Genomic DNA, 15,397 nt, shown 5'->3' with positions numbered 1-15,397 from the left:
CACGGAGCGGACTGACAGATCCCGGACCGGAGCGTGAGTACACGGAGCGGACTGACAGGTCCCGGACCGGAGCGTGAGGACACGGAGCGGACTGACAGGTCCCGGACCGGAGCGTGAGGACACGGAGCAGACTGACAGATCCCGGACCGGAGCGTGAGGACACGGAGCGGACTGACAGATCCCGGACCGGAGCGTGTGGACACGGAGCGGACTGACAGGTCCCGGACCGGAGCGTGAGGACACGGAGCAGACTGACAGATCCCGGACCGGAGCCTGGGGACACGGAGCAGACTGACAGGTCCCGGACCGGAGCCTGAGGACACGGAGCGGACTGACAGGTCCCGGACCGGAGTGTGAGGACACGGAGCGGACTGACAGATCCCGGACCGGAGTGTGAGGACACGGAGCGGACTGACAGATCCCGGACCGGAGTGTGAGGACACGGATCGGACTGACAGATCCCGGACCGGAGCGTGAGGACACGGAGCGGACTGACAGATCCCGGACCGGAGCGTGAGGACACGGAGCGGACTGACAGATCCCGGACCGGAGTGTGAGGACACGGAGCGGACTGACAGGTCCCGGACCGGAGTGTGAGGACACGGAGCGGACTGACAGATCCCGGACCGGAGCGTGAGGACACGGAGCGGACTGACAGGTCCCGGACCGGAGTGTGAGGTCACGGAGCGGACTGACAGATCCCGGACCGGAGCGTGAGGACACGGAGCGGACTGACAGGTCCCGGACCGGAGCGTGAGGACACGGAGCGGACTGACAGGTCCCGGACCGGAGCGTGAGGACACGGAGCGGACTGACAGATCCCGGACCGGAGCGTGAGGACAAGGAGCGGACTGACAGGTCCCGGACCGGAGCGTGAGGACACGGAGCGGACTGACAGGTCCCGGACCGGAGCGTGAGGACACGGAGCGGACTGACAGGTCCCGGACCGGAGCGTGAGGACACGGAGCGGACTGACAGATCCCGGACCGGAGTGTGAGGACACGGAGCGGACTGACAGATCCCGGACCGGAGCGTGAGGATACGGAGCGGACTGACAGTTCCCGGACCGGAGCGTGAGGACACGGAGCGGACTGACAAAACCCGGACCGGAGTGTGAGGACACGGAGCGGACTGACAGATCCCGGACCGGAGTGTGAGGACACGGAGCGGACTGACAGGTCCCGGACCGGAGTGTGAGGACACGGAGCGGACTGAGAGATCCCGGACCGGAGCGTGAGGACACGGAGCGGACTGACAGGTCCCGGACCGGAGTGTGAGGACACGGAGCGGACTGACAGTTCCCGGACCGGAGTGTGAGGACACGGAGCGGACTGACAGGTCCCGGACCGGAGCGTGAGGACACGGAGCGGACTGACAGGTCCCGGACCGGAGTGTGAGGACACGGAGCGGACTGACAGGTCCCGGACCGGAGCGTGAGGACACGGAGCGGACTGACAGGTCCCGGACCGGAGCGTGAGGACACGGAGCGGACTGACAGGTCCCGGACCGGAGTGTGAGGACACGGAGCGGACTGACAGATCCCGGACCGGAGCCTGGGGACACGGAGCAGACTGACAGGTCCCGGACCGGAGCGTGAGGACACGGAGCGGACTGACAGGTCCCGGACCGGAGCGTGAGGACACGGAGCGGACTGACAGATCCCGGACCGGAGTGTGAGGACACGGAGCGGACTGACAGATCCCGGACCGGAGCGTGAGGACACGGAGCGGACTGACAGGTCCCGGACCGGAGCTTGAGGACACGGAGCGGACTGACAGGGCCCGGACCGGAGCGTGAGGACACGGAGCGGACTGACAGGTCCCGGACCGGAGCGTGAGGACACGGAGCGGACTGACAGGTCCCGGACCGGAGCGTGAGGACACGGAGCGGACTGACAGATCCCGGACCGGAGCGTGAGGACACGGAGCGGACTGACAGATCCCGGACCGGAGTGTGAGGACACGGAGCGGACTGACAGATCCCGGACCGGAGCGTGAGGATACGGAGCGGACTGACAGATCCCGGACCGGAGCGTGAGGATACGGAGCGGACTGACAGTTCCCGGACCGGAGCGTGAGGACACGGAGCGGACTGACAGATCCCGGACCGGAGTGTGAGGACACGGAGCGGACTGACAGGTCCCGGAACGGAGTGTGAGGACACGGAGCGGACTGACAGATCCCGGACCGGAGCGTGAGGACACGGAGCGGACTGACAGGTCCCGGACCGGAGTGTGAGGACACGGAGCGGACTGACAGGTCCCGGACCGGAGCGTGAGGACACGGAGCGGACTGACAGGTCCCGGACCGGAGTGTGAGGACACAGAGCGGACTGACAGATCCCGGACCGGAGCGTGAGGACACGGAGCGGACTGACAGGTCCCGGACCGGAGCGTGAGGACACGGAGCGGACTGACAGGTCCCGGACCGGAGCGTGAGGACAAGGAGCAGACTGACAGGTCCCGGACCGGAGCGTGAGGACACGGAGCGGACTGACAGGTCCCGGACCGGAGCGTGAGGACACGGAGCGGACTGACAGGTCCCGGACCGGAGCGTGAGGACACGGAGCGGACTGACAGATCCCGGACCGGAGCGTGAGGACACGGAGCGGACTGACAGATCCCGGACCGGAGCGTGAGGACACGGAGCGGACTGACAGTTCCCGGACCGGAGCGTGAGGACACGGAGCGGACTGACAGATCCCGGACCGGAGCGTGAGGACACGGAGCGGACTGACAGGTCCCGGACCGGAGCGTGAGGACACGGAGCGGACTGACAGATCCCGGACCGGAGCGTGAGGACACGGAGCGGACTGACAGATCCCGGACCGGAGCGTGAGGACACGGAGCGGACTGACAGGTCCCGGACCGGAGCGTGAGGACACGGAGCAGACTGACAGATCCCGGACCGGAGCCTGGGGACACGGAGCACACTGACAGGTCCCGGACCGGAGCCTGAGGACACGGAGCGGAATGACAGATCCTGGACCGGAGTGTGAGGACACGGAGCGGACTGACAGATCCCGGACCGGAGTGTGAGGACACGGAGCGGACTGACAGATCCCGGACCGGAGTGTGAGGACACGGAGCGGACTGACAGATCCCGGACCGGAGCGTGAGGACACGGAGCGGACTGACAGATCCCGGACCGGAGCGTGAGGACACGGAGCGGACTGACAGATCCCGGACCGGAGCGTGAGTACACGGAGCGGACTGACAGGTCCCGGACCGGAGCGTGAGGACACGGAGCGGACTGACAGGTCCCGGACCGGAGCGTGAGGACACGGAGCGGACTGACAGATCCCGGACCGGAGCGTGAGGACACGGAGCGGACTGACAGATCCCGGACCGGAGCGTGAGGACACGGAGCGGACTGACAGGTCCCGGACCGGAGCGTGAGGACACGGAGCAGACTGACAGATCCCGGACCGGAACCTGGGGACACGGAGCAGACTGACAGGTCCCGGACCGGAGCCTGAGGACACGGAGCGGACTGACAGGTCCCGGACCGGAGTGTGAGGACACGGAGCGGACTGACAGATCCCGGACCGGAGTGTGAGGACACGGAGCGGACTGACAGATCCCGGACCGGAGTGTGAGGACACGGATCGGACTGACAGATCCCGGACCGGAGTGTGAGGACACGGAGCGGACTGACAGATCCCGGACCGGAGCGTGAGGACACGGAGCGGACTGACAGATCCCGGACCGGAGCGTGAGGACACGGAGCAGACTGACAGATCCCGGACCGGAGCCTGGGGACACGGAGCAGACTGACAGGTCCCGGACCGGAGCGTGAGGACACGGAGCGGACTGACAGATCCCGGACCGGAGCGTGAGGACACGGAGCGGACTGACAGGTCCCGGACCGGAGTGTGAGGACACGGATCGGACTGACAGATCCCGGACCGGAGTGTGAGGACACGGAGCGGACTGACAGATCCCGGACCGGAGCATGAGGACACGGAGCGGACTGACAGATCCCGGACCGGAGTGTGAGGACACGGAGCGGACTGACAGGTCCCGGACCGGAGTGTGAGGACACGGAGAGGACTGACAGATCCCGGACCGGAGCGTGAGGACACGGAGCGGACTGACAGATCCCGGACCGGAGCGTGAGGACACGGAGCGGACTGACAGATCCCGGACCGGAGCGTGAGGACACGGAGCAGACTGACAGATCCCGGACCGGAGCCTGGGGACACGGAGCAGACTGACAGGTCCCGGACCGGAGCCTGAGGACACGGAGCGGAATGACAGATCCTGGACCGGAGTGTGAGGACACGGAGCGGACTGACAGATCCCGGACCGGAGTGTGAGGACACGGAGCGGACTGACAGATCCCGGACCGGAGTGTGAGGACACGGAGCGGACTGACAGATCCCGGACCGGAGTGTGAGGACACGGAGCGGACTGACAGATCCCGGACCGGAGCGTGAGGACACGGAGCGGACTGACAGATCCCGGACCGGAGCGTGAGTACACGGAGCGGACTGACAGGTCCCGGACCGGAGCGTGAGGACACGGAGCGGACTGACAGGTCCCGGACCGGAGCGTGAGGACACGGAGCGGACTGACAGATCCCGGACCGGAGCGTGAGGACACGGAGCGGACTGACAGATCCCGGACCGGAGCGTGAGGACACGGAGCAGACTGACAGATCCCGGACCGGAGCCTGGGGACACGGAGCAGACTGACAGGTCCCGGACCGGAGCCTGAGGACACGGAGCGGACTGACAGGTCCCGGACCGGAGTGTGAGGACACGGAGCGGACTGACAGATCCCGGACCGGAGTGTGAGGACACGGAGCGGACTGACAGATCCCGGACCGGAGTGTGAGGACACAGATCGGACTGACAGATCCCGGACCGGAGTGTGAGGACACGGAGCGGACTGACAGATCCCGGACCGGAGTGTGAGGACACGGAGCGGACTGACAGGTCCCGGACCGGAGCGTGAGGACACGGAGCGGACTGACAGGTCCCGGACCGGAGCCTGGGGACACGGAGCAGACTGACAGGTCCCGGACCGGAGCCTGAGGACACGGAGCGGAATGACAGATCCTGGACCGGAGTGTGAGGACACGGAGCGGACTGACAGATCCCGGACCGGAGTGTGAGGACACGGAGCGGACTGACAGATCCCGGACCGGAGTGTGAGGACACGGAGCGGACTGACAGAACCCGGACCGGAGTGTGAGGACACGGAGCGGACTGACAGATCCCGGACCGGAGCGTGAGGACACGGAGCGGACTGACAGATCCCGGACCGGAGCGTGAGTACACGGAGCGGACTGACAGGTCCCGGACCGGAGCGTGAGGACACGGAGCGGACTGACAGGTCCCGGACCGGAGCGTGAGGACACGGAGCGGACTGACAGGTCCCGGACCGGAGCGTGAGGACACGGAGCGGACTGACAGGTCCCGGACCGGAGCGTGAGGACACGGAGCAGACTGACAGATCCCGGACCGGAGCCTGGGGACACGGAGCAGACTGACAGGTCCCGGACCGGAGCCTGAGGACACGGAGCGGACTGACAGGTCCCGGACCGGAGTGTGAGGACACGGAGCGGACTGACAGATCCCGGACCGGAGTGTGAGGACACGGAGCGGACTGACAGGTCCCGGACCGGAGTGTGAGGACACGGAGAGGACTGACAGATCCCGGACCGGAGCGTGAGGACACGGAGCGGACTGACAGATCCCGGACCGGAGCGTGAGGACACGGAGCGGACTGACAGATCCCGGACCGGAGCGTGAGGACACGGAGCAGACTGACAGATCCCGGACCGGAGCCTGGGGACACGGAGCAGACTGACAGGTCCCGGACCGGAGCCTGAGGACACGGAGCGGAATGACAGATCCTGGACCGGAGTGTGAGGACACGGAGCGGACTGACAGATCCCGGACCGGAGTGTGAGGACACGGAGCGGACTGACAGATCCCGGACCGGAGTGTGAGGACACGGAGCGGACTGACAGATCCCGGACCGGAGTGTGAGGACACGGAGCGGACTGACAGATCCCGGACCGGAGCGTGAGGACACGGAGCGGACTGACAGATCCCGGACCGGAGCGTGAGTACACGGAGCGGACTGACAGGTCCCGGACCGGAGCGTGAGGACACGGAGCGGACTGACAGGTCCCGGACCGGAGCGTGAGGACACGGAGCGGACTGACAGATCCCGGACCGGAGCGTGAGGACACGGAGCGGACTGACAGATCCCGGACCGGAGCGTGAGGACACGGAGCAGACTGACAGATCCCGGACCGGAGCCTGGGGACACGGAGCAGACTGACAGGTCCCGGACCGGAGCCTGAGGACACGGAGCGGACTGACAGGTCCCGGACCGGAGTGTGAGGACACGGAGCGGACTGACAGATCCCGGACCGGAGTGTGAGGACACGGAGCGGACTGACAGATCCCGGACCGGAGTGTGAGGACACGGATCGGACTGACAGATCCCGGACCGGAGTGTGAGGACACGGAGCGGACTGACAGATCCCGGACCGGAGTGTGAGGACACGGAGCGGACTGACAGGTCCCGGACCGGAGCGTGAGGACACGGAGCGGACTGACAGGTCCCGGACCGGAGCCTGGGGACACGGAGCAGACTGACAGGTCCCGGACCGGAGCCTGAGGACACGGAGCGGAATGACAGATCCTGGACCGGAGTGTGAGGACACGGAGCGGACTGACAGATCCCGGACCGGAGTGTGAGGACACGGAGCGGACTGACAGATCCCGGACCGGAGTGTGAGGACACGGAGCGGACTGACAGAACCCGGACCGGAGTGTGAGGACACGGAGCGGACTGACAGATCCCGGACCGGAGCGTGAGGACACGGAGCGGACTGACAGATCCCGGACCGGAGCGTGAGTACACGGAGCGGACTGACAGGTCCCGGACCGGAGCGTGAGGACACGGAGCGGACTGACAGGTCCCGGACCGGAGCGTGAGGACACGGAGCGGACTGACAGGTCCCGGACCGGAGCGTGAGGACACGGAGCGGACTGACAGATCCCGGACCGGAGCGTGAGGACACGGAGCGGACTGACAGGTCCCGGACCGGAGCGTGAGGACACGGAGCAGACTGACAGATCCCGGACCGGAGCCTGGGGACACGGAGCAGACTGACAGGTCCCGGACCGGAGCCTGAGGACACGGAGCGGACTGACAGGTCCCGGACCGGAGTGTGAGGACACGGAGCGGACTGACAGATCCCGGACCGGAGTGTGAGGACACGGAGCGGACTGACAGATCCCGGACCGGAGTGTGAGGACACGGATCGGACTGACAGATCCCGGACCGGAGTGTGAGGACACTGAGCGGACTGACAGATCCCGGACCGGAGCATGAGGACACGGAGCGGACTGACAGATCCCGGACCGGAGTGTGAGGACACGGAGCGGACTGACAGGTCCCGGACCGGAGTGTGAGGACACGGAGCGGACTGACAGGTCCCGGACCGGAGCGTGAGGACACGGAGCGGACTGACAGGTCCCGGACCGGAGTGTGAGGTCACGGAGCGGACTGACAGATCCCGGACCGGAGCGTGAGGACACGGAGCGGACTGACAGGTCCCGGACCGGAGCGTGAGGACACGGAGCGGACTGACAGGTCCCGGACCGGAGCGTGAGGACACGGAGCGGACTCACAGATCCCGGACCGGAGCGTGAGGACAAGGAGCGGACTGACAGGTCCCGGACCGGAGCGTGAGGACACGGAGCGGACTGACAGGTCCCGGACCGGAGCGTGAGGACACGGAGCGGACTGACAGGTCCCGGACCGGAGCGTGAGGACACGGAGCGGACTGACAGATCCTGGACCGGAGTGTGAGGACACGGAGCGGACTGACAGATCCCGGACCGGAGTGTGAGGACACGGAGCGGACTGACAGATCCCGGACCGGAGCGTGAGGATACGGAGCGGACTGACAGTTCCCGGACCGGAGCGTGAGGACACGGAGCGGACTGACAAAACCCGGACCGGAGTGTGAGGACACGGAGCGGACTGACAGATCCCGGACCGGAGTGTGAGGACACGGAGCGGACTGAGAGATCCCGGACCGGAGCGTGAGGACACGGAGCGGACTGACAGGTCCCGGACCGGAGCGTGAGGACACGGAGCGGACTGACAGGTCCCGGACCGGAGCGTTAGGATACGGAGCGGACTGACAGATCCCGGACTGGAGCGTGACGACACGGAGCGGACTGACAGGTCCCGGACCGGAGCGTGAGGACACGGAGCGGACTGACAGGTCCCGGACCGGATTGTGAGGACACGGAGCGGACTGACAGGTCCCGGACCGGAGTGTGAGGACACGGAGCGGACTGACAGGTCCCGGACCGGAGCGTGAGGACACGGAGCGGACTGACAGGTCCCGGACCGGATTGTGAGGACACGGAGCGGACTGACAGGTCCCGGACCGGATTGTGAGGACACGGAGCGGACTGACAGGTCCCGGACCGGAGTGTGAGGACACGGAGCGGACTGACAGGTCCCGGACCGGAGCGTGAGGACACGGAGCGGACTGACAGGTCCCGGACCGGAGCGTGAGGACACGGAGCGGACTGACAGGTCCCGGACCGGAGCGTGAGGACACGGAGCGGACTGACAGGTCCCGGACGGGAGCATGAGGACACGGAGCGGACTGACAGGTCCCGGACCGGAGTGTGAGGACACGGAGCGGACTGACAGGTCCCGGACCGGAGCGTGAGGACACGGAGCGGACTGACAGGTCCCGGACCGGATTGTGAGGACACGGAGCGGACTGACAGGTCCCGGACCGGAGTGTGAGGACACGGAGCGGACTGACAGGTCCCGGACCGGAGCGTGAGGACACGGAGCGGACTGACAGGTCCCGGACCGGAGCGTGAGGACACGGAGCGGACTGACAGGTCCCGGACGGGAGCATGAGGACACGGAGCGGACTGACAGGTCCCGGACCGGAGTGTGAGGACACGGAGCGGACTGACAGATCCTGGACCGGAGTGTGAGGACACGGAGCGGACTGACAGATCCCGGACCGGAGTGTGAGGACACGGAGCGGACTGACAGATCCCGGACCGGAGCGTGAGGACACGGAGCGGACTGACAGATCCCGGACCGGAGCGTGAGGACACGGAGCGGACTGACAGTTCCCGGACCGGAGCGTGAGGACACGGAGCGGACTGACAGATCCCGGACCGGAGCGTGAGGACACGGAGCGGACTGACAGGTCCCGGACCGGAGCGTGAGGACACGGAGCGGACTGACAGATCCCGGACCGGAGCGTGAGGACACGGAGCGGACTGACAGATCCCGGACCGGAGCGTGAGGACACGGAGCGGACTGACAGGTCCCGGACCGGAGCGTGAGGACACGGAGCAGACTGACAGATCCCGGACCGGAGCCTGGGGACACGGAGCAGACTGACAGGTCCCGGACCGGAGCCTGAGGACACGGAGCGGAATGACAGATCCTGGACCGGAGTGTGAGGACACGGAGCGGACTGACAGATCCCGGACCGGAGTGTGAGGACACGGAGCGGACTGACAGATCCCGGACCGGAGTGTGAGGACACGGAGCGGACTGACAGATCCCGGACCGGAGCGTGAGGACACGGAGCGGACTGACAGATCCCGGACCGGAGCGTGAGGACACGGAGCGGACTGACAGATCCCGGACCGGAGCGTGAGTACACGGAGCGGACTGACAGGTCCCGGACCGGAGCGTGAGGACACGGAGCGGACTGACAGATCCCGGACCGGAGCGTGAGGACACGGAGCGGACTGACAGATCCCGGACCGGAGCGTGAGGACACGGAGCGGACTGACAGGTCCCGGACCGGAGCGTGAGGACACGGAGCAGACTGACAGATCCCGGACCGGAACCTGGGGACACGGAGCAGACTGACAGGTCCCGGACCGGAGCCTGAGGACACGGAGCGGACTGACAGGTCCCGGACCGGAGTGTGAGGACACGGAGCGGACTGACAGATCCCGGACCGGAGTGTGAGGACACGGAGCGGACTGACAGATCCCGGACCGGAGTGTGAGGACACGGATCGGACTGACAGATCCCGGACCGGAGTGTGAGGACACGGAGCGGACTGACAGATCCCGGACCGGAGCGTGAGGACACGGAGCGGACTGACAGATCCCGGACCGGAGCGTGAGGACACGGAGCAGACTGACAGATCCCGGACCGGAGCCTGGGGACACGGAGCAGACTGACAGGTCCCGGACCGGAGCGTGAGGACACGGAGCGGACTGACAGATCCCGGACCGGAGCGTGAGGACACGGAGCGGACTGACAGGTCCCGGACCGGAGTGTGAGGACACGGATCGGACTGACAGATCCCGGACCGGAGTGTGAGGACACGGAGCGGACTGACAGATCCCGGACCGGAGCATGAGGACACGGAGCGGACTGACAGATCCCGGACCGGAGTGTGAGGACACGGAGCGGACTGACAGGTCCCGGACCGGAGTGTGAGGACACGGAGAGGACTGACAGATCCCGGACCGGAGCGTGAGGACACGGAGCGGACTGACAGATCCCGGACCGGAGCGTGAGGACACGGAGCGGACTGACAGATCCCGGACCGGAGCGTGAGGACACGGAGCAGACTGACAGATCCCGGACCGGAGCCTGGGGACACGGAGCAGACTGACAGGTCCCGGACCGGAGCCTGAGGACACGGAGCGGAATGACAGATCCTGGACCGGAGTGTGAGGACACGGAGCGGACTGACAGATCCCGGACCGGAGTGTGAGGACACGGAGCGGACTGACAGATCCCGGACCGGAGTGTGAGGACACGGAGCGGACTGACAGATCCCGGACCGGAGTGTGAGGACACGGAGCGGACTGACAGATCCCGGACCGGAGCGTGAGGACACGGAGCGGACTGACAGATCCCGGACCGGAGCGTGAGTACACGGAGCGGACTGACAGGTCCCGGACCGGAGCGTGAGGACACGGAGCGGACTGACAGGTCCCGGACCGGAGCGTGAGGACACGGAGCGGACTGACAGATCCCGGACCGGAGCGTGAGGACACGGAGCGGACTGACAGATCCCGGACCGGAGCGTGAGGACACGGAGCAGACTGACAGATCCCGGACCGGAGCCTGGGGACACGGAGCAGACTGACAGGTCCCGGACCGGAGCCTGAGGACACGGAGCGGACTGACAGGTCCCGGACCGGAGTGTGAGGACACGGAGCGGACTGACAGATCCCGGACCGGAGTGTGAGGACACGGAGCGGACTGACAGATCCCGGACCGGAGTGTGAGGACACGGATCGGACTGACAGATCCCGGACCGGAGTGTGAGGACACGGAGCGGACTGACAGATCCCGGACCGGAGCGTGAGGACACGGAGCGGACTGACAGATCCCGGACCGGAGCGTGAGGACACGGAGCAGACTGACAGATCCCGGACCGGAGCCTGGGGACACGGAGCAGACTGACAGGTCCCGGACCGGAGCCTGAGGACACGGAGCGGAATGACAGATCCTGGACCGGAGTGTGAGGACACGGAGCGGACTGACAGATCCCGGACCGGAGTGTGAGGACACGGAGCGGACTGACAGATCCCGGACCGGAGTGTGAGGACACGGAGCGGACTGACAGAACCCGGACCGGAGTGTGAGGACACGGAGCGGACTGACAGATCCCGGACCGGAGCGTGAGGACACGGAGCGGACTGACAGATCCCGGACCGGAGCGTGAGTACACGGAGCGGACTGACAGGTCCCGGACCGGAGCGTGAGGACACGGAGCGGACTGACAGGTCCCGGACCGGAGCGTGAGGACACGGAGCGGACTGACAGGTCCCGGACCGGAGCGTGAGGACACGGAGCGGACTGACAGATCCCGGACCGGAGCGTGAGGACACGGAGCGGACTGACAGGTCCCGGACCGGAGCGTGAGGACACGGAGCAGACTGACAGATCCCGGACCGGAGCCTGGGGACACGGAGCAGACTGACAGGTCCCGGACCGGAGCCTGAGGACACGGAGCGGACTGACAGGTCCCGGACCGGAGTGTGAGGACACGGAGCGGACTGACAGATCCCGGACCGGAGTGTGAGGACACGGAGCGGACTGACAGATCCCGGACCGGAGTGTGAGGACACGGATCGGACTGACAGATCCCGGACCGGAGTGTGAGGACACGGAGCGGACTGACAGATCCCGGACCGGAGTGTGAGGACACGGAGCGGACTGACAGGTCCCGGACCGGAGTGTGAGGACACGGAGCGGACTGACAGGTCCCGGACCGGAGCGTGAGGACACGGAGCGGACTGACAGGTCCCGGACCGGAGTGTGAGGTCACGGAGCGGACTGACAGATCCCGGACCGGAGCGTGAGGACACGGAGCGGACTGACAGGTCCCGGACCGGAGCGTGAGGACACGGAGCGGACTGACAGGTCCCGGACCGGAGCGTGAGGACACGGAGCGGACTCACAGATCCCGGACCGGAGCGTGAGGACAAGGAGCGGACTGACAGGTCCCGGACCGGAGCGTGAGGACACGGAGCGGACTGACAGGTCCCGGACCGGAGCGTGAGGACACGGAGCGGACTGACAGGTCCCGGACCGGAGCGTGAGGACACGGAGCGGACTGACAGATCCTGGACCGGAGTGTGAGGACACGGAGCGGACTGACAGATCCCGGACCGGAGTGTGAGGACACGGAGCGGACTGACAGATCCCGGACCGGAGCGTGAGGATACGGAGCGGACTGACAGTTCCCGGACCGGAGCGTGAGGACACGGAGCGGACTGACAAAACCCGGACCGGAGTGTGAGGACACGGAGCGGACTGACAGATCCCGGACCGGAGTGTGAGGACACGGAGCGGACTGAGAGATCCCGGACCGGAGCGTGAGGACACGGAGCGGACTGACAGGTCCCGGACCGGAGCGTGAGGACACGGAGCGGACTGACAGGTCCCGGACCGGAGCGTTAGGACACGGAGCGGACTGACAGATCCCGGACTGGAGCGTGACGACACGGAGCGGACTGACAGGTCCCGGACCGGAGCGTGAGGACACGGAGCGGACTGACAGGTCCCGGACCGGATTGTGAGGACACGGAGCGGACTGACAGGTCCCGGACCGGAGTGTGAGGACACGGAGCGGACTGACAGGTCCCGGACCGGAGCGTGAGGACACGGAGCGGACTGACAGGTCCCGGACCGGAGTGTGAGGACACGGAGCGGACTGACAGGTCCCGGACCGGAGCGTGAGGACACGGAGCGGACTGACAGGTCCCGGACCGGAGCGTGAGGACACGGAGCGGACTGACAGGTCCCGGACCGGATTGTGAGGACACGGAGCGGACTGACAGGTCCCGGACCGGAGTGTGAGGACACGGAGCGGACTGACAGGTCCCGGACCGGAGCGTGAGGACACGGAGCGGACTGACAGGTCCCGGACGGGAGCATGAGGACACGGAGCGGACTGACAGGTCCCGGACCGGAGTGTGAGGACACGGAGCGGACTGACAGGTCCCGGACCGGAGTGTGAGGACACGGAGCGGACTGACAGATCCCGGACCGGAGCCTGAGGACACGGAGCGGACTGACAGATCCTGGACCGGAGTGTGAGGACACGGAGCGGACTGACAGATCCCGGACCGGAGTGTGAGGACACGGAGCGGACTGACAGATCCCGGACCGGAGTGTGAGGACACGGAGCGGACTGACAGATCCCGGACCGGAGTGTGAGGACACGGAGCGGACTGACAGATCCCGGACCGGAGTGTGAGGACACGGAGCGGACTGACAGATCCCGGACCGGAGCGTGAGTACACGGAGCGGACTGACAGGTCCCGGACCGGAGCGTGAGGACACGGAGCGGACTGACAGGTCCCGGACCGGAGCGTGAGGACACGGAGCAGACTGACAGATCCCGGACCGGAGCGTGAGGACACGGAGCGGACTGACAGATCCCGGACCGGAGCGTGTGGACACGGAGCGGACTGACAGGTCCCGGACCGGAGCGTGAGGACACGGAGCGGACTGACAGATCCCGGACCGGAGCGTGAGGACACGGAGCGGACTGACAGATCCCGGACCGGAGCGTGAGGACACGGAGCGGACTGACAGGTCCCGGACCGGAGCGTGAGGACACGGAGCAGACTGACAGATCCCGGACCGGAACCTGGGGACACGGAGCAGACTGACAGGTCCCGGACCGGAGCCTGAGGACACGGAGCGGACTGACAGGTCCCGGACCGGAGCCTGAGGACACGGAGCAGACTGACAGATCCCGGACCGGAGCGTGAGGACACGGAGCGGACTGACAGATCCCGGACCGGAGCGTGTGGACACGGAGCGGACTGACAGATCCCGGACCGGAGCGTGTGGACACGGAGCGGACTGACAGGTCCCGGACCGGAGCGTGAGGACACGGAGCGGACTGACAGATCCCGGACCGGAGCGTGAGGACACGGAGCGGACTGACAGATCCCGGACCGGAGTGTGAGGACACGGAGCGGACTGACAGGTCCCGGACCGGAGTGTGAGGACACGGAGCGGACTGACAGATCCCGGACCGGAGCGTGAGGACACGGAGCGGACTGACAGGTCCCGGACCGGAGTGTGAGGTCACGGAGCGGACTGACAGATCCCGGACCGGAGCGTGAGGACACGGAGCGGACTGACAGGTCCCGGACCGGAGCGTGAGGACACGGAGCGGACTGACAGGTCCCGGACCGGAGCGTGAGGACACGGAGCGGACTGACAGATCCCGGACCGGAGCGTGAGGACAAGGAGCGGACTGACAGGTCCCGGACCGGAGCGTGAGGACACGGAGCGGACTGACAGGTCCCGGACCGGAGCGTGAGGACACGGAGCGGACTGACAGGTCCCGGACCGGAGCGTGAGGACACGGAGCGGACTGACAGATCCCGGACCGGAGAGTGAGGACACGGAGCGGACTGACAGATCCCGGACCGGAGCGTGAGGATACGGAGCGGACTGACAGTTCCCGGACCGGAGCGTGAGGACACGGAGCGGACTGACAAAACCCGGACCGGAGTGTGAGGACACGGAGCGGACTGACAGGTCCCGGACCGGAGTGTGAGGACACGGAGCGGACTGAGAGATCCCGGACCGGAGCGTGAGGACACGGAGCGGACTGACAGGTCCCGGACCGGAGTGTGAGGACACGGAGCGGACTGACAGTTCCCGGACCGGAGTGTGAGGACACGGAGCGGACTGACAGGTCCCGGACCGGAGCGTGAGGACACGGAGCGGACTGACAGGTCCCGGACCGGAGTGTGAGGACACGGAGCGGACTGACAGGTCCCGGACCGGAGCGTGAGGACACGGAGCGGACTGACAGGTCCCGGACCGGAGCGTGAGGACACGGAGCGGACTGACAGGTCCCGGACCGGAGTGTGA

General features: G+C 67.0%; 1 protein-coding gene across 1 annotated transcript in view; it reads right to left on the bottom strand.

The window, feature by feature from the left end:
- Positions 1-15,397, bottom strand: part of znf609b (zinc finger protein 609b) — a 328,373-nt gene that overhangs the window by 242,826 nt on the left and 70,150 nt on the right. The window lies entirely within an intron of this gene.

The sequence above is a fragment of the Chiloscyllium plagiosum genome, unplaced genomic scaffold (genome assembly GCF_037043375.1).
Source record: "Chiloscyllium plagiosum isolate Xiang-an unplaced genomic scaffold, Cpla_swu_hap1 HiC_scaffold_42, whole genome shotgun sequence".
Classification (NCBI taxonomy): Eukaryota; Metazoa; Chordata; class Chondrichthyes; order Orectolobiformes; family Hemiscylliidae; genus Chiloscyllium; species Chiloscyllium plagiosum.
Note: the sequence above shows the minus strand (reverse complement) of the source record. Positions and strands in the feature narration are given on the sequence as shown.